This window comes from Pleurodeles waltl, unplaced genomic scaffold (genome assembly GCF_031143425.1).
Source record: "Pleurodeles waltl isolate 20211129_DDA unplaced genomic scaffold, aPleWal1.hap1.20221129 scaffold_86, whole genome shotgun sequence".
Lineage (NCBI taxonomy): Eukaryota > Metazoa > Chordata > Amphibia > Caudata > Salamandridae > Pleurodeles > Pleurodeles waltl.
Window position 1 is genome coordinate 1,259,104 of NW_027150400.1, and position 25,206 is coordinate 1,284,309.

Below are 25,206 nucleotides of genomic sequence, written 5' to 3' on the forward strand. Positions count from 1 at the left end.
CGCGAAGTTCCTTACACTTTTTACTTCTACACTTACATTTCTTATAGGAAACCTTTCATTTTACACTTTTCATGGATTCAAACACATTAGGAAACCTTTCAATTACAAATGCTTCATTACCACTAGTTCTTCTTTAATTGACTTTTCTCACAATATCACACAGCTTTCTCACAGCTCTTTTTTTCACTCCAAATAACATCTGAAAGCACTCCATCTTGCTGTGATCAGCTGAGAGCTCCAGAGCTCCAGAGCTCTTGCTTGTCCACATAGTGACTGCAAGATGTCTCCAGGGGGCACATTTCCCTGCTGCACCAGGAATACCCTTTGTAAGTGTCAGCGCAGTGTGTATAAGATTGGGGTTGCCTCCTTTCTTAGAACCTGAATTTCACAGCTTTTCTCAATATTTTTACCAGCCTGGAATTAAACGTACAGACGAGGTGGTTCAAAAAACACAGCCAGGTGGCAGCCCTACTAAGGAGGAAGTCCTGCCCCAGTACAGCACAGACCAAACCTTCTGCCTTCTGGCTGGACTTAAAATGTCCCTTTAGCCCCTGCCCCATAAGGCCTCTGACGGCGGGCACCTGCCTCAGGTGACTTCGGTCAGAAGGCCACTCCTTACTTCAGGCGCCAGCTGTCCCTTCAGGAGCCTCAGGGGAGGATAGCCTTGGCCGTGCCACACGCTGACCTTGACGGCAAGCGCTCGCATGGATGTCACCTAGGGGTCACCAGGGGTCGCAAGGGGCAAGCCAGATGTCGCAGCGGGCCCCTCCCCCATATGGCCTCTGACAGCGGGCCCCTACCTCAGTTGGCGCCAGTCAGAACGCCACTCCTTCTTTAAGGTGGCAGCTGTCCCTTCAGGAGACCTCAGATAGGATAGCCTGGGCCGAGCCACACACTGACCTTGCTGACCTCGACAGTAGGCACTTACATGGATGTCATTTAGGGTTCTCCAGGGGTTGCATGGGGCAAGCCAGGAGTTGCAGCGGGTCCCTGCCCCATAAGGCCTCTGACAGTGGGCCCCTGCCTCAGGTGACTTCAGTCAGAAGGCCACTCCTTCATTAAGGGAGCAGCTGTCTCTCCCGGAGTCCTCAAATAGGATAGCCTTGGCCACATCACACACTGACCTCAACGGCATGACAATTTCATGGCGATGCAAAACTGCCACTCAGGGCCGGGTTTAGGGAGGTGCGAGCAGTGCGGCCGCACCGGGTGCTGACCAGGATTGGAGTTGCTGACCTCGGGGGGCGCTGTGTTTAGCAATAACTTACGAAACTTGCGATTTAAAAGCTCATGCTGGAAAGTTCCTTGGGTGTCCAAACTACAGAAAGCAAATAAAATGCCAAGATACCTCTTGTGATTACCGTTCCTGCTAGGGAGAGAGTTGGTGGTTTTGTCCAGAGGCAGCTTTGACTAGATATAAAATAGCGTAGAGGGTTCATGTGCCTGACGCAAAGAACAGAACCATATCTAATGTGGAGAGCTGTCTGGATAGTCAAGCAGCTATCCAGCTCTTTAAAACAAATCTAATCTATGTGAGAGGGGCTATGGATAGATGAGGGGCACATTTGGCAGGTGGCAGTGAGTGAATCCGAGTAGGTGGTGATGGAGTGAAGGGGGTTGGGGGGTGCCAAAAAAGACTGTCTTCCAGCCACCAGGGCTACAGCCGGCCCTGCTGCTAGCAGGCAAAAATCTGGGCTCTCTCTGGCAGGAAGATTAATGAGAAGAGTTGTGTTGCCATTTTGATTGTTGCCTGAAATCTGTAAAGGGAAGGAACTCTGCAGCAGGTTGTATTAAATGTTAAGTTGAGACTAAGCAGAGCGCCCCCCCCCCTGAGGTGGGTGCCCCCGTGCATGTGAGCGAGCAGTGCGAGTGCAACAGTTGCAGCATCCTTAAGCCAGCTCTGCCCCCCCGTGTGGGTGGGAAGGAAGTGAGAAATGGAAAAACTCAGACGCTTGGCACAGAGAGGGCGGGTTGGACAGAAGAAGGAGCTGCTCAGCACACACAAAAATATCTCTTCCTACTTAGTATAGTGGAGAGTGTCCCTGCCTGGGAGACTGGGGTTCAATTCCCCCACTTGGAAACTGCCTCTTCTTTTAAAGGCTTAAACCTACATTTTCAGAGCACCAGCAATCAATATTTACTTCAAATACCGTTTACAATCTCACACTCATACTACAGAGTACGCCCATTTTTCTTTCATCCACACACCTCCTCCAAATCGAAACATTTATTCATGCCATCAAGTACCTTTCAAAATCTAGCACCCACAATTTGGACCTAAGACTCTTTTTCACAACCATTTCTCCCTTTTCATTTAAACTTCGTGCCTACTTCCTTGAAAAAGGAAAGGTGGAATCAAGGATTTTTCATGAGATAAAAAGGAAAGTACTGCATGATAAAAAAAATGCATTTAAGCTATTTTGTTTTCTCACACTAAGTAAATGAAATGTTGGGGCACACTCTGAAGGAGGAATTGTTTTATAGGAAGGTGAAACCTTTTATCTTTAGATAAAGTGTAAAGTTGTATAATTTACAGACACACTGAGAAAGGAAAACAAGCAGTGACCCGGACGTGCCCACCCACTAATCTCATCAGAGCTTTTCTAGTTCCGAGGTTCTTCCATGACTATCGACAGCAGGTCATGTGTTACACTGCATTGTGGGACTCGTAGTTCTATACACAGCATTGTAAAAGAGGAGTGAAGGTCCCAGCACCTTAAGTAAAAGCCTGCACATGTAGAGCTGGAGATGCCTGCGTTGACCTGGGAAAGCTAAGAGCTGCCCTCCTATCGGGGCTCTGAGAAGAAGCACTGATCGTCCCTTTAATTGTACTTCTGAATTTTCCTGCTAGTTAAGTGTGTAAGTGCTATTACTGCTGAAGGATGGGATGTCTTATGAGGGTGTGCTAGGTCTTGGAGAGCTGTAAAGTGTGAAGAGTTGTGAGTGCATTTGAGGTGCAGTCAATTTCTTTCTTCATGCTGTGCCTGAAAATGGTGTGTCCTTGCATGTCTGCTTTAATTTTCCTGTAATAGGAAATGGGATCCTGAGTAGCCTGCTGACCAGTTCTTGTTTCTATATTGGGTGGTGGTGGACGACCTGTGCCTGCTCCCTGGTGGTCTAGTGGTTAGGATTCAGCGCTTTCACCGCCGCGGCCCGGGTTCGATTCCCGGTCAGGGAACGCGCAGTTCCTTACACTTTTTACTTCTACACTTTCATTTCTTATAGGAAACCTTTCATTTTACACTTTTCATGGATTCAAACACATTAGGAAACCTTTCAATTACAAATGCTTCATTACCACTAGTTCTTCTTTAATTGACTTTTCTCACAATATCACACAGCTTTCTCACAGCTCTTTTTTTCACTCCAAATAACATCTGAAAGCACTCCATCTTGCTGTGATCAGCTGAGAGCTCCAGAGCTCCAGAGCTCTTGCTTGTCCACATAGTGACTGCAAGATGTCTCCAGGGGGCACATTTCCCTGCTGCACCAGGAATACCCTTTGTAAGTGTCAGCGCAGTGTGTATAAGATTGGGGTTGCCTCCTTTCTTAGAACCTGAATTTCACAGCTTTTCTCAATATTTTTACCAGCCTGGAATTAAACGTACAGACGAGGTAGTTCAAAAAACACAGCCAGGTGGCAGCCCTACTAAGGAGGAAGTCCTGCCCCAGGACAGCACAGACCAAACCTTCTGCCTTCTGGCTGGACTTAAAATGTCCCTTTAGCCCCTGCCCCATAAGGCCTCTGACGGCGGGCACCTGCCACAGGTGACTTCGGTCAGAAGGCCACTCCTTACTTCAGGCGCCAGCTGTCCCTTCAGGAGCCTCAGGGGAGGATAGCCTTGGCCGCGCCACACGCTAACCTTCACGGCAAGCGCTCGCATGGATGTCACCTAGGGGTCACCAGGGGTCGCAAGGGGCAAGCCAGATGTCGCAGCGGGCCCCTCCCCCATATGGCCTCTGACAGCGGGCCCCTACCTCAGTTGGCGCCAGTCAGAACGCCACTCCTTCTTTAAGGTGGCAGCTGTCCCTTCAGGAGACCTCAGATAGGATAGCCTGGGCCGAGCCACACACTGACCTTGCTGACCTCGACAGTAGGCACTTACATGGATGTCATTTAGGGTTCTCCAGGGGTTGCATGGGACAAGCCAGGAGTTGCAGCGGGTCCCTGCCCCATAAGGCCTCTGACAGTGGGCCCCTGCCTCAGGTGACTTCAGTCAGAAGGCCACTCCTTCATTAAGGGAGCAGCTGTCTCTCCCGGAGTCCTCAAATAGGATAGCCTTGGCCACGTCACACACTGACCTCAACGGCATGACAATTTCATGGCGATGCAAAACTGCCACTCAGGGCCGGGTTTAGGGAGGTGCGAGCAGTGCGGCCGCACCGGGTGCTGACCAGGATTGGAGTTGCTGACCTCGGGGGGCGCTGTGTTTAGCAATAACTTACGAAACTTGCGATTTAAAAGCTCATGCTGGAAAGTTCCTTGTGTGTCCAAACTACAGAAAGCAAATAAAATGCCAAGATACCTCTTGTGATTACCGTTCCTGCTAGGGAGAGAGTTGGTGGTTTTGTCCAGAGGCAGCTTTGACTAGATATAAAATAGCGTAGAGGGTTCATGTGCCTGACGCAAAGAACAGAACCATATCTAATGTGGACAGCTGTCTGGATAGTCAAGCAGCTATCCAGCTCTTTAAAACAAATCTAATCTATGTGAGAGGGGCTATGGATAGATGAGGGGCACATTTGGCGGGTGGCAGTGAGTGAATCCGAGTAGGTGGTGATGGAGTGAAGGGGGTTGTGGGTGCCAAAAAAGACTGTCTTCCAGCCACCAGGGCTACAGCCGGCCCTGCTGCTAGCAGGCAAAAATCTGAGCTCTCTCTGGCAGGAAGATTAATGAGAAGAGTTGTGTTGCCATTTTGATTGTTGCCTGAAATCTGTAAAGGGAAGGAACTCTGCAGCAGGTTGTATTAAATGTTAAGTTGAGACTAAGCAGAGCGCCCCCCCCCCCCTGAGGTGGGTGCCCCCGTGCATGTGAGCGAGCAGTGCGAGTGCAACAGTTGCAGCATCCTTAAGCCAGCTCTGCCCCCCCGTGTGGGTGGGAAGGAAGTGAGAAATGGAAAAACTCAGACGCTTGGCACAGAGAGGGCGGGTTGGACAGAAGAAGGAGCTGCTCAGCACACACAAAAATATCTCTTCCTACTTAGTATAGTGGAGAGTGGCCCTGCCTGGGACCTGGGAGACTGGGGTTCAATTCCCCAACTGGGAAACTGCCTCTTCTTTTAAAGGCTTAAACCTACATTTTCAGAGCACCAGCAATCAATATTTACTTCAAATACCGTTTACAATCTCACACTCATACTACAGAGTACGCCCATTTTTCTTTCATCCACACACCTCCTCCAAATCGAAACATTTATTCATGCCATCAAGTACCTTTCAAAATCTAGCACCCACAATTTGGACCTAAGACTCTTTTTTACAACCATTTCTCCCTTTTCATTTAAACTTCCTGCCTACTTCCTTGAAAAAGGAAAGGTGGAATCAAGGATTTTTCATGAGATAAAAAGGAAAGTACTGCATGATAAAAAAAATGCATTTAAGCTATTTTGTTTTCTCACACTAAGTAAATGAAATGTTGGGGCACACTCTGAAGGAGGAATTGTTTTAGAGGAAGGTGAAACCTTTTATCTTTAGATAAAGTGTAAAGTTGTATAATTTACAGACACACTGAGAAAGGAAAACAAGCAGTGACCCGGATGTGCCCACCCACTAATCTCATCAGAGCTTTTCTAGTTCCGAGGTTCTTCCATGACTATCGACAGCAGGTCATGTGTTACACTGCATTGTGGGACTCGTAGTTCTATACACAGCATTGTAAAAGAGGAGTGCAGGTCCCAGCACCTTAAGTAAAAGCCTGCACATGTAGAGCTGGAGATGCCTGCGTTGACCTGGGAAAGCTAAGAGCTGCCCTCCTATCGGGGCTCTGAGAAGAAGCACTGATCGTCCCTTTAATTGTACTTCTGAATTTTCCTGCTAGTTAAGTGTGTAAGTGCTATTACTGCTGAAGGATGGGATGTCTTATGAGGGTGTGCTAGGTCTTGGAGAGCTGTAAAGTGTGAAGAGTTGTGAGTGCATTTGAGGTGCAGTCAATTTCTTTCTTCATGCTGTGCCTGAAAATGGTGTGTCCTTGCATGTCTGCTTTAATTTTCCTGTAATAGGAAATGGGATCCTGAGTAGCCTGCTGACCAGTTCTTGTTTCTATATTGGGTGGTGGTGGACAACCTGTGCCTGCTCCCTGGTGGTCTAGTGTTTAGGATTCGGCGCTCTCACCGCCGCGGCCTGGGTTCGATTCCCGGTCAGGGAACGCGAAGTTCCTTACACTTTTTACTTCTACACTTACATTTCTTATAGGAAACCTTTCATTTTACACTTTTCATGGATTCAAACACATTAGGAAACCTTTCAATTACAAATGCTTCATTACCACTAGTTCTTCTTTAATTGACTTTTCTCACAATATCACACAGCTTTCTCACAGCTCTTTTTTTCACTCCAAATAACATCTGAAAGCACTCCATCTTGCTGTGATCAGCTGAGAGCTCCAGAGCTCCAGAGCTCTTGCTTGTCCACATAGTGACTGCAAGATGTCTCCAGGGGGCACATTTCCCTGCTGCACCAGGAATACCCTTTGTAAGTGTCAGCGCAGTGTGTATAAGATTGGGGTTGCCTCCTTTCTTAGAACCTGAATTTCACAGCTTTTCTCAATATTTTTACCAGCCTGGAATTAAACGTACAGACGAGGTGGTTCAAAAAACACAGCCAGGTGGCAGCCCTACTAAGGAGGAAGTCCTGCCCCAGGACAGCACAGACCAAACCTTCTGCCTTCTGGCTGGACTTAAAATGTCCCTTTAGCCCCTGCCCCATAAGGCCTCTGACGGCGGGCACCTGCCTCAGGTGACTTCGGTCAGAAGGCCACTCCTTACTTCAGGCGCCAGCTGTCCCTTCAGGAGCCTCAGGGGAGGATAGCCTTGGCCGTGCCACACGCTGACCTTGACGGCAAGCGCTCGCATGGATGTCACCTAGGGGTCACCAGGGGTCGCAAGGGGCAAGCCAGATGTCGCAGCGGGCCCCTCCCCCATATGGCCTCTGACAGCGGGCCCCTACCTCAGTTGGCGCCAGTCAGAACGCCACTCCTTCTTTAAGGTGGCAGCTGTCCCTTCAGGAGACCTCAGATAGGATAGCCTGGGCCGAGCCACACACTGACCTTGCTGACCTCGACAGTAGGCACTTACATGGATGTCATTTAGGGTTCTCCAGGGGTTGCATGGGGCAAGCCAGGAGTTGCAGCGGGTCCCTGCCCCATAAGGCCTCTGACAGTGGGCCCCTGCCTCAGGTGACTTCAGTCAGAAGGCCACTCCTTCATTAAGGGAGCAGCTGTCTCTCCCGGAGTCCTCAAATAGGATAGCCTTGGCCACATCACACACTGACCTCAACGGCATGACAATTTCATGGCGATGCAAAACTGCCACTCAGGGCCGGGTTTAGGGAGGTGCGAGCAGTGCGGCCGCACCGGGTGCTGACCAGGATTGGAGTTGCTGACCTCGGGGGGCGCTGTGTTTAGCAATAACTTACGAAACTTGCGATTTAAAAGCTCATGCTGGAAAGTTCCTTGGGTGTCCAAACTACAGAAAGCAAATAAAATGCCAAGATACCTCTTGTGATTACCGTTCCTGCTAGGGAGAGAGTTGGTGGTTTTGTCCAGAGGCAGCTTTGACTAGATATAAAATAGCGTAGAGGGTTCATGTGCCTGACGCAAAGAACAGAACCATATCTAATGTGGAGAGCTGTCTGGATAGTCAAGCAGCTATCCAGCTCTTTAAAACAAATCTAATCTATGTGAGAGGGGCTATGGATAGATGAGGGGCACATTTGGCAGGTGGCAGTGAGTGAATCCGAGTAGGTGGTGATGGAGTGAAGGGGGTTGGGGGGTGCCAAAAAAGACTGTCTTCCAGCCACCAGGGCTACAGCCGGCCCTGCTGCTAGCAGGCAAAAATCTGGGCTCTCTCTGGCAGGAAGATTAATGAGAAGAGTTGTGTTGCCATTTTGATTGTTGCCTGAAATCTGTAAAGGGAAGGAACTCTGCAGCAGGTTGTATTAAATGTTAAGTTGAGACTAAGCAGAGCGCCCCCCCCCCCCTGAGGTGGGTGCCCCCGTGCATGTGAGCGAGCAGTGCGAGTGCAACAGTTGCAGCATCCTTAAGCCAGCTCTGCCCCCCCGTGTGGGTGGGAAGGAAGTGAGAAATGGAAAAACTCAGACGCTTGGCACAGAGAGGGCGGGTTGGACAGAAGAAGGAGCTGCTCAGCACACACAAAAATATCTCTTCCTACTTAGTATAGTGGAGAGTGGCCCTGCCTGGGACCTGGGAGACTGGGGTTCAATTCCCCAACTGGGAAACTGCCTCTTCTTTTAAAGGCTTAAACCTACATTTTCAGAGCACCAGCAATCAATATTTACTTCAAATACCGTTTACAATCTCACACTCATACTACAGAGTACGCCCATTTTTCTTTCATCCACACACCTCCTCCAAATCGAAACATTTATTCATGCCATCAAGTACCTTTCAAAATCTAGCACCCACAATTTGGACCTAAGACTCTTTTTCACAACCATTTCTCCCTTTTCATTTAAACTTCCTGCCTACTTCCTTGAAAAAGGAAAGGTGGAATCAAGGATTTTTCATGAGATAAAAAGGAAAGTACTGCATGATAAAAAAAATGCATTTAAGCTATTTTGTTTTCTCACACTAAGTAAATGAAATGTTGGGGCACACTCTGAAGGAGGAATTGTTTTATAGGAAGGTGAAACCTTTTATCTTTAGATAAAGTGTAAAGTTGTATAATTTACAGACACACTGAGAAAGGAAAACAAGCAGTGACCCGGACGTGCCCACCCACTAATCTCATCAGAGCTTTTCTAGTTCCGAGGTTCTTCCATGACTATCGACAGCAGGTCATGTGTTACACTGCATTGTGGGACTCGTAGTTCTATACACAGCATTGTAAAAGAGGAGTGCAGGTCCCAGCACCTTAAGTAAAAGCCTGCACATGTAGAGCTGGAGATGCCTGCGTTGACCTGGGAAAGCTAAGAGCTGCCCTCCTATCGGGGCTCTGAGAAGAAGCACTGATCGTCCCTTTAATTGTACTTCTGAATTTTCCTGCTAGTTAAGTGTGTAAGTGCTATTACTGCTGAAGGATGGGATGTCTTATGAGCGTGTGCTAGGTCTTGGAGAGCTGTAAAGTGTGAAGAGTTGTGAGTGCATTTGAGGTGCAGTCAATTTCTTTCTTCATGCTGTGCCTGAAAATGGTGTGTCCTTGCATGTCTGCTTTAATTTTCCTGTAATAGGAAATGGGATCCTGAGTAGCCTGCTGACCAGTTCTTGTTTCTATATTGGGTGGTGGTGGACAACCTGTGCCTGCTCCCTGGTGGTCTAGTGGTTAGGATTCGGCGCTCTCACCGCCGTGGCCTGGGTTCGATTCCCGGTCAGGGAACGCGCAGTTCCTTACACTTTTTACTTCTACACTTACATTTCTTATAGGAAACCATTCATTTGACACTTTTCATGGATTCAAACACATTAGGAAACCTTTCAATTACAAATGCTTCATTACCACTACTTCTTCTTTAATTGACTTTTCTCACAATATCACACAGCTTTCTCACAGCTCTTTTTTTCACTCCAAATAACATCTGAAAGCACTCCATCTTGCTGTGATCAGCTGAGAGCTCCAGAGCTCCAGAGCTCTTGCTTGTCCACATAGTGACTGCAAGATGTCTCCAGGGGGCACATTTCCCTGCTGCACCAGGAATACCCTTTGTAAGTGTCAGCGCAGTGTGTATAAGATTGGGGTTGCCTCCTTTCTTAGAACCTGAATTTCACAGCTTTTCTCAATATTTTTACCAGCCTGGAATTAAACATACAGACGAGGTAGTTCAAAAAACACAGCCAGGTGGCAGCCCTACTAAAGAGGAAGTCCTGCCCCAGGACAGCACAGACCAAACCTTCTGCCTTCTGGCTGGACTTAAAATGTCCCTTTAGCCCCTGCCCCATAAGGCCTCTGACGGCGGGCACCTGCCTCAGGTGACTTCGGTCAGAAGGCCACTCCTTACTTCAGGCGCCAGCTGTCCCTTCAGGAGCCTCAGGGGAGGATAGCCTTGGCCGCGCCACACGCTGACCTTGACGGCAAGCGCTCGCATGGATGTCACCTAGGGGTCACCAGGGGTCGCAAGGGGCAAGCCAGATGTCGCAGCGGGCCCCTCCCCCATATGGCCTCTGACAGCGGGCCCCTACCTCAGTTGGCGCCAGTCAGAACGCCACTCCTTCTTTAAGGTGGCAGCTGTCACTTCAGGAGACCTCAGATAGGATAGCCTGGGCCGAGCCACACACTGACCTTGCTGACCTCGACAGTAGGCACTTACATGGATGTCATTTAGGGTTCTCCAGGGGTTGCATGGGGCAAGCCAGGAGTTGCAGCGGGTCCCTGCCCCATAAGGCCTCTGACAGTGGGCCCCTGCCTCAGGTGACTTCAGTCAGAAGGCCACTCCTTCATTAAGGGAGCAGCTGTCTCTCCCGGAGTCCTCAAATAGGATAGCCTTGGCCACGTCACACACTGACCTCAACGGCATGACAATTTCATGGCGATGCAAAACTGCCACTCAGGGCCGGGTTTAGGGAGGTGCGAGCAGTGCGGCCGCACCGGGTGCTGACCAGGATTGGAGTTGCTGACCTCGGGGGGCGCTGTGTTTAGCAATAACTTACGAAACTTGCGATTTAAAAGCTCATGCTGGAAAGTTCCTTGTGTGTCCAAACTACAGAAAGCAAATAAAATGCCAAGATACCTCTTGTGATTACCGTTCCTGCTAGGGAGAGAGTTGGTGGTTTTGTCCAGAGGCAGCTTTGACTAGATATAAAATAGCGTAGAGGGTTCATGTGCCTGACGCAAAGAACAGAACCATATCTAATGTGGAGAGCTGTCTGGATAGTCAAGCAGCTATCCAGCTCTTTAAAACAAATCTAATCTATGTGAGAGGGGCTATGGATAGATGAGGGGCACATTTGGCGGGTGGCAGTGAGTGAATCCGAGTAGGTGGTGATGGAGTGAAGGGGGTTGGGGGGTGCCAAAAAAGACTGTCTTCCAGCCACCAGGGCTACAGCCGGCCCTGCTGCTAGCAGGCAAAAATCTGGGCTCTCTCTGGCAGGAAGATTAATGAGAAGAGTTGTGTTGCCATTTTGATTGTTGCCTGAAATCTGTAAAGGGAAGGAACTCTGCAGCAGGTTGTATTAAATGTTAAGTTGAGACTAAGCAGAGCGCCCCCCCCCCCCTGAGGTGGGTGCCCCCGTGCATGTGAGCGAGCAGTGCGAGTGCAACAGTTGCAGCATCCTTAAGCCAGCTCTGCCCCCCCGTGTGGGTGGGAAGGAAGTGAGAAATGGAAAAACTCAGACGCTTGGCACAGAGAGGGCGGGTTGGACAGAAGAAGGAGCTGCTCAGCACACACAAAAATATCTCTTCCTACTTAGTATAGTGGAGAGTGTCCCTGCCTGGGAGACTGGGGTTCAATTCCCCCACTTGGAAACTGCCTCTTCTTTTAAAGGCTTAAACCTACATTTTCAGAGCACCAGCAATCAATATTTACTTCAAATACCGTTTACAATCTCACACTCATACTACAGAGTACGCCCATTTTTCTTTCATCCACACACCTCCTCCAAATCGAAACATTTATTCATGCCATCAAGTACCTTTCAAAATCTAGCACCCACAATTTGGACCTAAGACTCTTTTTCACAACCATTTCTCCCTTTTCATTTAAACTTCGTGCCTACTTCCTTGAAAAAGGAAAGGTGGAATCAAGGATTTTTCATGAGATAAAAAGGAAAGTACTGCATGATAAAAAAAATGCATTTAAGCTATTTTGTTTTCTCACACTAAGTAAATGAAATGTTGGGGCACACTCTGAAGGAGGAATTGTTTTATAGGAAGGTGAAACCTTTTATCTTTAGATAAAGTGTAAAGTTGTATAATTTACAGACACACTGAGAAAGGAAAACAAGCAGTGACCCGGACGTGCCCACCCACTAATCTCATCAGAGCTTTTCTAGTTCCGAGGTTCTTCCATGACTATCGACAGCAGGTCATGTGTTACACTGCATTGTGGGACTCGTAGTTCTATACACAGCATTGTAAAAGAGGAGTGAAGGTCCCAGCACCTTAAGTAAAAGCCTGCACATGTAGAGCTGGAGATGCCTGCGTTGACCTGGGAAAGCTAAGAGCTGCCCTCCTATCGGGGCTCTGAGAAGAAGCACTGATCGTCCCTTTAATTGTACTTCTGAATTTTCCTGCTAGTTAAGTGTGTAAGTGCTATTACTGCTGAAGGATGGGATGTCTTATGAGGGTGTGCTAGGTCTTGGAGAGCTGTAAAGTGTGAAGAGTTGTGAGTGCATTTGAGGTGCAGTCAATTTCTTTCTTCATGCTGTGCCTGAAAATGGTGTGTCCTTGCATGTCTGCTTTAATTTTCCTGTAATAGGAAATGGGATCCTGAGTAGCCTGCTGACCAGTTCTTGTTTCTATATTGGGTGGTGGTGGACAACCTGTGCCTGCTCCCTGGTGGTCTAGTGTTTAGGATTCGGCGCTCTCACCGCCGCGGCCTGGGTTCGATTCCCGGTCAGGGAACGCGAAGTTCCTTACACTTTTTACTTCTACACTTACATTTCTTATAGGAAACCTTTCATTTTACACTTTTCATGGATTCAAACACATTAGGAAACCTTTCAATTACAAATGCTTCATTACCACTAGTTCTTCTTTAATTGACTTTTCTCACAATATCACACAGCTTTCTCACAGCTCTTTTTTTCACTCCAAATAACATCTGAAAGCACTCCATCTTGCTGTGATCAGCTGAGAGCTCCAGAGCTCCAGAGCTCTTGCTTGTCCACATAGTGACTGCAAGATGTCTCCAGGGGGCACATTTCCCTGCTGCACCAGGAATACCCTTTGTAAGTGTCAGCGCAGTGTGTATAAGATTGGGGTTGCCTCCTTTCTTAGAACCTGAATTTCACAGCTTTTCTCAATATTTTTACCAGCCTGGAATTAAACGTACAGACGAGGTGGTTCAAAAAACACAGCCAGGTGGCAGCCCTACTAAGGAGGAAGTCCTGCCCCAGTACAGCACAGACCAAACCTTCTGCCTTCTGGCTGGACTTAAAATGTCCCTTTAGCCCCTGCCCCATAAGGCCTCTGACGGCGGGCACCTGCCTCAGGTGACTTCGGTCAGAAGGCCACTCCTTACTTCAGGCGCCAGCTGTCCCTTCAGGAGCCTCAGGGGAGGATAGCCTTGGCCGTGCCACACGCTGACCTTGACGGCAAGCGCTCGCATGGATGTCACCTAGGGGTCACCAGGGGTCGCAAGGGGCAAGCCAGATGTCGCAGCGGGCCCCTCCCCCATATGGCCTCTGACAGCGGGCCCCTACCTCAGTTGGCGCCAGTCAGAACGCCACTCCTTCTTTAAGGTGGCAGCTGTCCCTTCAGGAGACCTCAGATAGGATAGCCTGGGCCGAGCCACACACTGACCTTGCTGACCTCGACAGTAGGCACTTACATGGATGTCATTTAGGGTTCTCCAGGGGTTGCATGGGGCAAGCCAGGAGTTGCAGCGGGTCCCTGCCCCATAAGGCCTCTGACAGTGGGCCCCTGCCTCAGGTGACTTCAGTCAGAAGGCCACTCCTTCATTAAGGGAGCAGCTGTCTCTCCCGGAGTCCTCAAATAGGATAGCCTTGGCCACATCACACACTGACCTCAACGGCATGACAATTTCATGGCGATGCAAAACTGCCACTCAGGGCCGGGTTTAGGGAGGTGCGAGCAGTGCGGCCGCACCGGGTGCTGACCAGGATTGGAGTTGCTGACCTCGGGGGGCGCTGTGTTTAGCAATAACTTACGAAACTTGCGATTTAAAAGCTCATGCTGGAAAGTTCCTTGGGTGTCCAAACTACAGAAAGCAAATAAAATGCCAAGATACCTCTTGTGATTACCGTTCCTGCTAGGGAGAGAGTTGGTGGTTTTGTCCAGAGGCAGCTTTGACTAGATATAAAATAGCGTAGAGGGTTCATGTGCCTGACGCAAAGAACAGAACCATATCTAATGTGGAGAGCTGTCTGGATAGTCAAGCAGCTATCCAGCTCTTTAAAACAAATCTAATCTATGTGAGAGGGGCTATGGATAGATGAGGGGCACATTTGGCAGGTGGCAGTGAGTGAATCCGAGTAGGTGGTGATGGAGTGAAGGGGGTTGGGGGGTGCCAAAAAAGACTGTCTTCCAGCCACCAGGGCTACAGCCGGCCCTGCTGCTAGCAGGCAAAAATCTGAGCTCTCTCTGGCAGGAAGATTAATGAGAAGAGTTGTGTTGCCATTTTGATTGTTGCCTGAAATCTGTAAAGGGAAGGAACTCTGCAGCAGGTTGTATTAAATGTTAAGTTGAGACTAAGCAGAGCGCCCCCCCCCCCTGAGGTGGGTGCCCCCGTGCATGTGAGCGAGCAGTGCGAGTGCAACAGTTGCAGCATCCTTAAGCCAGCTCTGCCCCCCCGTGTGGGTGGGAAGGAAGTGAGAAATGGAAAAACTCAGACGCTTGGCACAGAGAGGGCGGGTTGGACAGAAGAAGGAGCTGCTCAGCACACACAAAAATATCTCTTCCTACTTAGTATAGTGGAGAGTGGCCCTGCCTGGGACCTGGGAGACTGGGGTTCAATTCCCCAACTGGGAAACTGCCTCTTCTTTTAAAGGCTTAAACCTACATTTTCAGAGCACCAGCAATCAATATTTACTTCAAATACCGTTTACAATCTCACACTCATACTACAGAGTACGCCCATTTTTCTTTCATCCACACACCTCCTCCAAATCGAAACATTTATTCATGCCATCAAGTACCTTTCAAAATCTAGCACCCACAATTTGGACCTAAGACTCTTTTTTACAACCATTTCTCCCTTTTCATTTAAACTTCCTGCCTACTTCCTTGAAAAAGGAAAGGTGGAATCAAGGATTTTTCATGAGATAAAAAGGAAAGTACTGCATGATAAAAAAAATGCATTTAAGCTATTTTGTTTTCTCACACTAAGTAAATGAAATGTTGGGGCACACTCTGAAGGAGGAATTGTTTTAGAGGAAGGTGAAACCTTTTATCTTTAGATAAAGTGTAAAGTTGTATAATTTACAGACACACTGAGAAAGGAAAACAAGCAGTGACCCGGATGTGCCCACCCACTAATCTCATCAGAGCTTTTCTAGTTCCGAGGTTCTTCCATGACTATCGACAGCAGGTCATGTGTTACACTGCATTGTGGGACTCGTAGTTCTATACACAGCATTGTAAAAGAGGAGTGCAGGTCCCAGCACCTTAAGTAAAAGCCTGCACATGTAGAGCTGGAGATGCCTGCGTTGACCTGGGAAAGCTAAGAGCTGCCCTCCTATCGGGGCTCTGAGAAGAAGCACTGATCGTCCCTTTAATTGTACTTCTGAATTTTCCTGCTAGTTAAGTGTGTAAGTGCTATTACTGCTGAAGGATGGGATGTCTTATGAGGGTGTGCTAGGTCTTGGAGAGCTGTAAAGTGTGAAGAGTTGTGAGTGCATTTGAGGTGCAGTCAATTTCTTTCTTCATGCTGTGCCTGAAAATGGTGTGTCCTTGCATGTCTGCTTTAATTTTCCTGTAATAGGAAATGGGATCCTGAGTAGCCTGCTGACCAGTTCTTGTTTCTATATTGGGTGGTGGTGGACAACCTGTGCCTGCTCCCTGGTGGTCTAGTGTTTAGGATTCGGCGCTCTCACCGCCGCGGCCTGGGTTCGATTCCCGGTCAGGGAACGCGAAGTTCCTTACACTTTTTACTTCTACACTTACATTTCTTATAGGAAACCTTTCATTTTACACTTTTCATGGATTCAAACACATTAGGAAACCTTTCAATTACAAATGCTTCATTACCACTAGTTCTTCTTTAATTGACTTTTCTCACAATATCACACAGCTTTCTCACAGCTCTTTTTTTCACTCCAAATAACATCTGAAAGCACTCCATCTTGCTGTGATCAGCTGAGAGCTCCAGAGCTCCAGAGCTCTTGCTTGTCCACATAGTGACTGCAAGATGTCTCCAGGGGGCACATTTCCCTGCTGCACCAGGAATACCCTTTGTAAGTGTCAGCGCAGTGTGTATAAGATTGGGGTTGCCTCCTTTCTTAGAACCTGAATTTCACAGCTTTTCTCAATATTTTTACCAGCCTGGAATTAAACGTACAGACGAGGTGGTTCAAAAAACACAGCCAGGTGGCAGCCCTACTAAGGAGGAAGTCCTGCCCCAGGACAGCACAGACCAAACCTTCTGCCTTCTGGCTGGACTTAAAATGTCCCTTTAGCCCCTGCCCCATAAGGCCTCTGACGGCGGGCACCTGCCTCAGGTGACTTCGGTCAGAAGGCCACTCCTTACTTCAGGCGCCAGCTGTCCCTTCAGGAGCCTCAGGGGAGGATAGCCTTGGCCGTGCCACACGCTGACCTTGACGGCAAGCGCTCGCATGGATGTCACCTAGGGGTCACCAGGGGTCGCAAGGGGCAAGCCAGATGTCGCAGCGGGCCCCTCCCCCATATGGCCTCTGACAGCGGGCCCCTACCTCAGTTGGCGCCAGTCAGAACGCCACTCCTTCTTTAAGGTGGCAGCTGTCCCTTCAGGAGACCTCAGATAGGATAGCCTGGGCCGAGCCACACACTGACCTTGCTGACCTCGACAGTAGGCACTTACATGGATGTCATTTAGGGTTCTCCAGGGGTTGCATGGGGCAAGCCAGGAGTTGCAGCGGGTCCCTGCCCCATAAGGCCTCTGACAGTGGGCCCCTGCCTCAGGTGACTTCAGTCAGAAGGCCACTCCTTCATTAAGGGAGCAGCTGTCTCTCCCGGAGTCCTCAAATAGGATAGCCTTGGCCACATCACACACTGACCTCAACGGCATGACAATTTCATGGCGATGCAAAACTGCCACTCAGGGCCGGGTTTAGGGAGGTGCGAGCAGTGCGGCCGCACCGGGTGCTGACCAGGATTGGAGTTGCTGACCTCGGGGGGCGCTGTGTTTAGCAATAACTTACGAAACTTGCGATTTAAAAGCTCATGCTGGAAAGTTCCTTGGGTGTCCAAACTACAGAAAGCAAATAAAATGCCAAGATACCTCTTGTGATTACCGTTCCTGCTAGGGAGAGAGTTGGTGGTTTTGTCCAGAGGCAGCTTTGACTAGATATAAAATAGCGTAGAGGGTTCATGTGCCTGACGCAAAGAACAGAACCATATCTAATGTGGAGAGCTGTCTGGATAGTCAAGCAGCTATCCAGCTCTTTAAAACAAATCTAATCTATGTGAGAGGGGCTATGGATAGATGAGGGGCACATTTGGCAGGTGGCAGTGAGTGAATCCGAGTAGGTGGTGATGGAGTGAAGGGGGTTGGGGGGTGCCAAAAAAGACTGTCTTCCAGCCACCAGGGCTACAGCCGGCCCTGCTGCTAGCAGGCAAAAATCTGGGCTCTCTCTGGCAGGAAGATTAATGAGAAGAGTTGTGTTGCCATTTTGATTGTTGCCTGAAATCTGTAAAGGGAAGGAACTCTGCAGCAGGTTGTATTAAATGTTAAGTTGAGACTAAGCAGAGCGCCCCCCCCCCCCCTGAGGTGGGTGCCCCCGTGCATGTGAGCGAGCAGTGCGAGTGCAACAGTTGCAGCATCCTTAAGCCAGCTCTGCCCCCCCGTGTGGGTGGGAAGGAAGTGAGAAATGGAAAAACTCAGACGCTTGGCACAGAGAGGGCGGGTTGGACAGAAGAAGGAGCTGCTCAGCACACACAAAAATATCTCTTCCTACTTAGTATAGTGGAGAGTGGCCCTGCCTGGGACCTGGGAGACTGGGGTTCAATTCCCCAACTGGGAAACTGCCTCTTCTTTTAAAGGCTTAAACCTACATTTTCAGAGCACCAGCAATCAATATTTACTTCAAATACCGTTTACAATCTCACACTCATACTACAGAGTACGCCCATTTTTCTTTCATCCACACACCTCCTCCAAATCGAAACATTTATTCATGCCATCAAGTACCTTTCAAAATCTAGCACCCACAATTTGGACCTAAGACTCTTTTTCACAACCATTTCTCCCTTTTCATTTAAACTTCCTGCCTACTTCCTTGAAAAAGGAAAGGTGGAATCAAGGATTTTTCATGAGATAAAAAGGAAAGTACTGCATGATAAAAAAAATGCATTTAAGCTATTTTGTTTTCTCACACTAAGTAAATGAAATGTTGGGGCACACTCTGAAGGAGGAATTGTTTTATAGGAAGGTGAAACCTTTTATCTTTAGATAAAGTGTAAAGTTGTATAATTTACAGACACACTGAGAAAGGAAAACAAGCAGTGACCCGGACGTGCCCACCCACTAATCTCATCAGAGCTTTTCTAGTTCCGAGGTTCTTCCATGACTATCGACAGCAGGTCATGTGTTACACTGCATTGTGGGACTCGTAGTTCTATACACAGCATTGTAAAAGAGGAGTGAAGGTCCCAGCACCTTAAGTAAAAGCCTGCACATGTAGAGCTGGAGATGCCTGCGTTGACCTGGGAAAGCTAAGAGCTGCCCTCCTATCGGGGCTCTGAGAAGAAGCACTGATCGTCCCTTTAATTGTACTTCTGAATTTTCCTGCTAGTTAAGTGTGTAAGTGCTATTACTGCTGAAGGATGGGATGTCTTATGAGGGTGTGCTAGGTCTTGGAGAGCTGTAAAGTGTGAAGAGTTGTGAGTGCATTTGAGGTGCAGTCAATTTCTTTCTTCATGCTGTGCCTGAAAATGGTGTGTCCTTGCATGTCTGCTTTAATTTTCCTGTAATAGGAAATGGGATCCTGAGTAGCCTGCTGACCAGTTCTTGTTTCTATATTGGGTGGTGGTGGACGACCTGTGCCTGCTCCCTGGTGGTCTAGTGGTTAGGATTCAGCGCTCTCACCGCCGCGGCCCGGGTTCGATTCCCGGTCAGGGAACGCGCAGTTCCTTACACTTTTTACTTCTACACTTACATTTCTTATAGGAAACCTTTCATTTTACACTTTTCATGGATTCAAACACATTAGGAAACCTTTCAATTACAAATGCTTCATTACCACTAGTTCTTCTTTAATTGACTTTTCTCACAATATCACACAGCTTTCTCACAGCTCTTTTTTTCACTCCAAATAACATCTGAAAGCACTCCATCTTGCTGTGATCAGCTGAGAGCTCCAGAGCTCCAGAGCTCTTGCTTGTCCACATAGTGACTGCAAGATGTCTCCAGGGGGCACATTTCCCTGCTGCACCAGGAATACCCTTTGTAAGTGTCAGCGCAGTGTGTATAAGATTGGGGTTGCCTCCTTTCTTAGAACCTGAATTTCACAGCTTTTCTCAATATTTTTACCAGCCTGGAATTAAACATACAGACGAGGTAGTTCAAAAAACACAGCCAGGTGGCAGCCCTACTAAGGAGGAAGTCCTGCCCCAGGACAGCACAGACCAAACCTTCTGCCTTCTGGCTGGACTTAAAATGTCCCTTTAGCCCCTGCCCCATAAGGCCTCTGACGGCGGGCACCTGCCTCAGGTGACTTCGGTCAGAAGGCCACTCCTTACTTCAGGCGCCAGCTGTCCCTTCAGGAGCCTCAGGGGAGGATAGCCTTGGCCGCGCCACACGCTGACCTTGACGGCAAGCGCTCGCATGGATGTCACCTAGGGGTCACCAGGGGTCGCAAGGGGCAAGCCAGATGTCGCAGCGGGCCCCTCCCCCATATGGCCTCTGACAGCGGGCCCCTACCTCAGTTGGCGCCAGTCAGAACGCCACTCCTTCTTTAAGGTGGCAGCTGTCACTTCAGGAGACCTCAGATAGGATAGCCTGGGCCGAGCCACACACTGACCTTGCTGACCTCGACAGTAGGCACTTACATGGATGTCATTTAGGGTTCTCCAGGGGTTGCATGGGGCAAGCCAGGAGTTGCAGCGGGTCCCTGCCCCATAAGGCCTCTGACAGTGGGCCCCTGCCTCAGGTGACTTCAGTCAGAAGGCCACTCCTTCATTAAGGGAGCAGCTGTCTCTCCCGGAGTCCTCAAATAGGATAGCCTTGGCCACGTCACACACTGACCTCAACGGCATGACAATTTCATGGCGATGCAAAACTGCCACTCAGGGCCGGGTTTAGGGAGGTGCGAGAAGTGCGGCCGCACCGGGTGCTGACCAGGATTGGAGTTGCTGACCTCGGGGGGCGCTGTGTTTAGCAATAACTTACGAAACTTGCGATTTAAAAGCTCATGCTGGAAAGTTCCTTGTGTGTCCAAACTACAGAAAGCAAATAAAATGCCAAGATACCTCTTGTGATTACCGTTCCTGCTAGGGAGAGAGTTGGTGGTTTTGTCCAGAGGCAGCTTTGACTAGATATAAAATAGCGTAGAGGGTTCATGTGCCTGACGCAAAGAACAGAACCATATCTAATGTGGAGAGCTGTCTGGATAGTCAAGCAGCTATCCAGCTCTTTAAAACAAATCTAATCTATGTGAGAGGGGCTATGGATAGATGAGGGGCACATTTGGCGGGTGGCAGTGAGTGAATCCGAGTAGGTGGTGATGGAGTGAAGGGGGTTGGGGGTGCCAAAAAAGACTGTCTTCCAGCCACCAGGGCTACAGCCGGCCCTGCTGCTAGCAGGCAAAAATCTGGGCTCTCTCTGGCAGGAAGATTAATGAGAAGAGTTGTGTTGCCATTTTGATTGTTGCCTGAAATCTGTAAAGGGAAGGAACTCTGCAGCAGGTTGTATTAAATGTTAAGTTGAGACTAAGCAGAGCGCCCCCCCCCCCCCCCTGAGGTGGGTGCCCCCGTGCATGTGAGCGAGCAGTGCGAGTGCAACAGTTGCAGCATCCTTAAGCCAGCTCTGCCCCCCCGTGTGGGTGGGAAGGAAGTGAGAAATGGAAAAACTCAGACGCTTGGCACAGAGAGGGCGGGTTGGACAGAAGAAGGAGCTGCTCAGCACACACAAAAATATCTCTTCCTACTTAGTATAGTGGAGAGTGTCCCTGCCTGGGAGACTGGGGTTCAATTCCCCCACTTGGAAACTGCCTCTTCTTTTAAAGGCTTAAACCTACATTTTCAGAGCACCAGCAATCAATATTTACTTCAAATACCGTTTACAATCTCACACTCATACTACAGAGTACGCCCATTTTTCTTTCATCCACACACCTCCTCCAAATCGAAACATTTATTCATGCCATCAAGTACCTTTCAAAATCTAGCACCCACAATTTGGACCTAAGACTCTTTTTCACAACCATTTCTCCCTTTTCATTTAAACTTCGTGCCTACTTCCTTGAAAAAGGAAAGGTGGAATCAAGGATTTTTCATGAGATAAAAAGGAAAGTACTGCATGATAAAAAAAATGCATTTAAGCTATTTTGTTTTCTCACACTAAGTAAATGAAATGTTGGGGCACACTCTGAAGGAGGAATTGTTTTATAGGAAGGTGAAACCTTTTATCTTTAGATAAAGTGTAAAGTTGTATAATTTACAGACACACTGAGAAAGGAAAACAAGCAGTGACCCGGACGTGCCCACCCACTAATCTCATCAGAGCTTTTCTAGTTCCGAGGTTCTTCCATGACTATCGACAGCAGGTCATGTGTTACACTGCATTGTGGGACTCGTAGTTCTATACACAGCATTGTAAAAGAGGAGTGAAGGTCCCAGCACCTTAAGTAAAAGCCTGCACATGTAGAGCTGGAGATGCCTGCGTTGACCTGGGAAAGCTAAGAGCTGCCCTCCTATCGGGGCTCTGAGAAGAAGCACTGATCGTCCCTTTAATTGTACTTCTGAATTTTCCTGCTAGTTAAGTGTGTAAGTGCTATTACTGCTGAAGGATGGGATGTCTTATGAGGGTGTGCTAGGTCTTGGAGAGCTGTAAAGTGTGAAGAGTTGTGAGTGCATTTGAGGTGCAGTCAATTTCTTTCTTCATGCTGTGCCTGAAAATGGTGTGTCCTTGCATGTCTGCTTTAATTTTCCTGTAATAGGAAATGGGATCCTGAGTAGCCTGCTGACCAGTTCTTGTTTCTATATTGGGTGGTGGTGGACAACCTGTGCCTGCTCCCTGGTGGTCTAGTGTTTAGGATTCGGCGCTCTCACCGCCGCGGCCTGGGTTCGATTCCCGGTCAGGGAACGCGAAGTTCCTTACACTTTTTACTTCTACACTTACATTTCTTATAGGAAACCTTTCATTTTACACTTTTCATGGATTCAAACACATTAGGAAACCTTTCAATTACAAATGCTTCATTACCACTAGTTCTTCTTTAATTGACTTTTCTCACAATATCACACAGCTTTCTCACAGCTCTTTTTTTCACTCCAAATAACATCTGAAAGCACTCCATCTTGCTGTGATCAGCTGAGAGCTCCAGAGCTCCAGAGCTCTTGCTTGTCCACATAGTGACTGCAAGATGTCTCCAGGGGGCACATTTCCCTGCTGCACCAGGAATACCCTTTGTAAGTGTCAGCGCAGTGTGTATAAGATTGGGGTTGCCTCCTTTCTTAGAACCTGAATTTCACAGCTTTTCTCAATATTTTTACCAGCCTGGAATTAAACGTACAGACGAGGTGGTTCAAAAAACACAGCCAGGTGGCAGCCCTACTAAGGAGGAAGTCCTGCCCCAGTACAGCACAGACCAAACCTTCTGCCTTCTGGCTGGACTTAAAATGTCCCTTTAGCCCCTGCCCCATAAGGCCTCTGACGGCGGGCACCTGCCTCAGGTGACTTCGGTCAGAAGGCCACTCCTTACTTCAGGCGCCAGCTGTCCCTTCAGGAGCCTCAGGGGAGGATAGCCTTGGCCGTGCCACACGCTGACCTTGACGGCAAGCGCTCGCATGGATGTCACCTAGGGGTCACCAGGGGTCGCAAGGGGCAAGCCAGATGTCGCAGCGGGCCCCTCCCCCATATGGCCTCTGACAGCGGGCCCCTACCTCAGTTGGCGCCAGTCAGAACGCCACTCCTTCTTTAAGGTGGCAGCTGTCCCTTCAGGAGACCTCAGATAGGATAGCCTGGGCCGAGCCACACACTGACCTTGCTGACCTCGACAGTAGGCACTTACATGGATGTCATTTAGGGTTCTCCAGGGGTTGCATGGGGCAAGCCAGGAGTTGCAGCGGGTCCCTGCCCCATAAGGCCTCTGACAGTGGGCCCCTGCCTCAGGTGACTTCAGTCAGAAGGCCACTCCTTCATTAAGGGAGCAGCTGTCTCTCCCGGAGTCCTCAAATAGGATAGCCTTGGCCACATCACACACTGACCTCAACGGCATGACAATTTCATGGCGATGCAAAACTGCCACTCAGGGCCGGGTTTAGGGAGGTGCGAGCAGTGCGGCCGCACCGGGTGCTGACCAGGATTGGAGTTGCTGACCTCGGGGGGCGCTGTGTTTAGCAATAACTTACGAAACTTGCGATTTAAAAGCTCATGCTGGAAAGTTCCTTGGGTGTCCAAACTACAGAAAGCAAATAAAATGCCAAGATACCTCTTGTGATTACCGTTCCTGCTAGGGAGAGAGTTGGTGGTTTTGTCCAGAGGCAGCTTTGACTAGATATAAAATAGCGTAGAGGGTTCATGTGCCTGACGCAAAGAACAGAACCATATCTAATGTGGAGAGCTGTCTGGATAGTCAAGCAGCTATCCAGCTCTTTAAAACAAATCTAATCTATGTGAGAGGGGCTATGGATAGATGAGGGGCACATTTGGCAGGTGGCAGTGAGTGAATCCGAGTAGGTGGTGATGGAGTGAAGGGGGTTGGGGGGTGCCAAAAAAGACTGTCTTCCAGCCACCAGGGCTACAGCCGGCCCTGCTGCTAGCAGGCAAAAATCTGGGCTCTCTCTGGCAGGAAGATTAATGAGAAGAGTTGTGTTGCCATTTTGATTGTTGCCTGAAATCTGTAAAGGGAAGGAACTCTGCAGCAGGTTGTATTAAATGTTAAGTTGAGACTAAGCAGAGCGCCCCCCCCCCCTGAGGTGGGTGCCCCCGTGCATGTGAGCGAGCAGTGCGAGTGCAACAGTTGCAGCATCCTTAAGCCAGCTCTGCCCCCCCGTGTGGGTGGGAAGGAAGTGAGAAATGGAAAAACTCAGACGCTTGGCACAGAGAGGGCGGGTTGGACAGAAGAAGGAGCTGCTCAGCACACACAAAAATATCTCTTCCTACTTAGTATAGTGGAGAGTGTCCCTGCCTGGGAGACTGGGGTTCAATTCCCCCACTTGGAAACTGCCTCTTCTTTTAAAGGCTTAAACCTACATTTTCAGAGCACCAGCAATCAATATTTACTTCAAATACCGTTTACAATCTCACACTCATACTACAGAGTACGCCCATTTTTCTTTCATCCACACACCTCCTCCAAATCGAAACATTTATTCATGCCATCAAGTACCTTTCAAAATCTAGCACCCACAATTTGGACCTAAGACTCTTTTTCACAACCATTTCTCCCTTTTCATTTAAACTTCGTGCCTACTTCCTTGAAAAAGGAAAGGTGGAATCAAGGATTTTTCATGAGATAAAAAGGAAAGTACTGCATGATAAAAAAAATGCATTTAAGCTATTTTGTTTTCTCACACTAAGTAAATGAAATGTTGGGGCACACTCTGAAGGAGGAATTGTTTTATAGGAAGGTGAAACCTTTTATCTTTAGATAAAGTGTAAAGTTGTATAATTTACAGACACACTGAGAAAGGAAAACAAGCAGTGACCCGGACGTGCCCACCCACTAATCTCATCAGAGCTTTTCTAGTTCCGAGGTTCTTCCATGACTATCGACAGCAGGTCATGTGTTACACTGCATTGTGGGACTCGTAGTTCTATACACAGCATTGTAAAAGAGGAGTGAAGGTCCCAGCACCTTAAGTAAAAGCCTGCACATGTAGAGCTGGAGATGCCTGCGTTGACCTGGGAAAGCTAAGAGCTGCCCTCCTATCGGGGCTCTGAGAAGAAGCACTGATCGTCCCTTTAATTGTACTTCTGAATTTTCCTGCTAGTTAAGTGTGTAAGTGCTATTACTGCTGAAGGATGGGATGTCTTATGAGGGTGTGCTAGGTCTTGGAG

The 25,206-nt window shown here is 48.6% G+C and overlaps 7 non-coding genes across 7 annotated transcripts; all 7 read left to right on the forward strand.

Moving 5' to 3' along the window:
• Positions 1 to 3,106: 3,106 nt before the first annotated feature.
• Positions 3,107 to 3,178, forward strand: TRNAE-UUC (transfer RNA glutamic acid (anticodon UUC)). The gene has a single exon. It is a non-coding gene; the product is annotated as a tRNA-Glu (tRNA).
• A 3,114-nt stretch (positions 3,179 to 6,292) lies between these two features.
• TRNAE-CUC (transfer RNA glutamic acid (anticodon CUC)) lies at positions 6,293 to 6,364 on the forward strand. The gene has a single exon. It is a non-coding gene; the product is annotated as a tRNA-Glu (tRNA).
• A 3,115-nt stretch (positions 6,365 to 9,479) lies between these two features.
• On the forward strand, positions 9,480 to 9,551 carry TRNAE-CUC (transfer RNA glutamic acid (anticodon CUC)). Its single transcript has one exon. It is a non-coding gene; the product is annotated as a tRNA-Glu (tRNA).
• A 3,108-nt stretch (positions 9,552 to 12,659) lies between these two features.
• Positions 12,660 to 12,731, forward strand: TRNAE-CUC (transfer RNA glutamic acid (anticodon CUC)). The gene has a single exon. It is a non-coding gene; the product is annotated as a tRNA-Glu (tRNA).
• Positions 12,732 to 15,845: 3,114 nt separating this feature from the next.
• On the forward strand, positions 15,846 to 15,917 carry TRNAE-CUC (transfer RNA glutamic acid (anticodon CUC)). Its single transcript has one exon. It is a non-coding gene; the product is annotated as a tRNA-Glu (tRNA).
• Positions 15,918 to 19,033: 3,116 nt separating this feature from the next.
• TRNAE-CUC (transfer RNA glutamic acid (anticodon CUC)) lies at positions 19,034 to 19,105 on the forward strand. The gene has a single exon. It is a non-coding gene; the product is annotated as a tRNA-Glu (tRNA).
• Positions 19,106 to 22,215: 3,110 nt separating this feature from the next.
• TRNAE-CUC (transfer RNA glutamic acid (anticodon CUC)) lies at positions 22,216 to 22,287 on the forward strand. Its single transcript has one exon. It is a non-coding gene; the product is annotated as a tRNA-Glu (tRNA).
• The last annotated feature ends 2,919 nt before the right edge of the window (positions 22,288 to 25,206 follow it).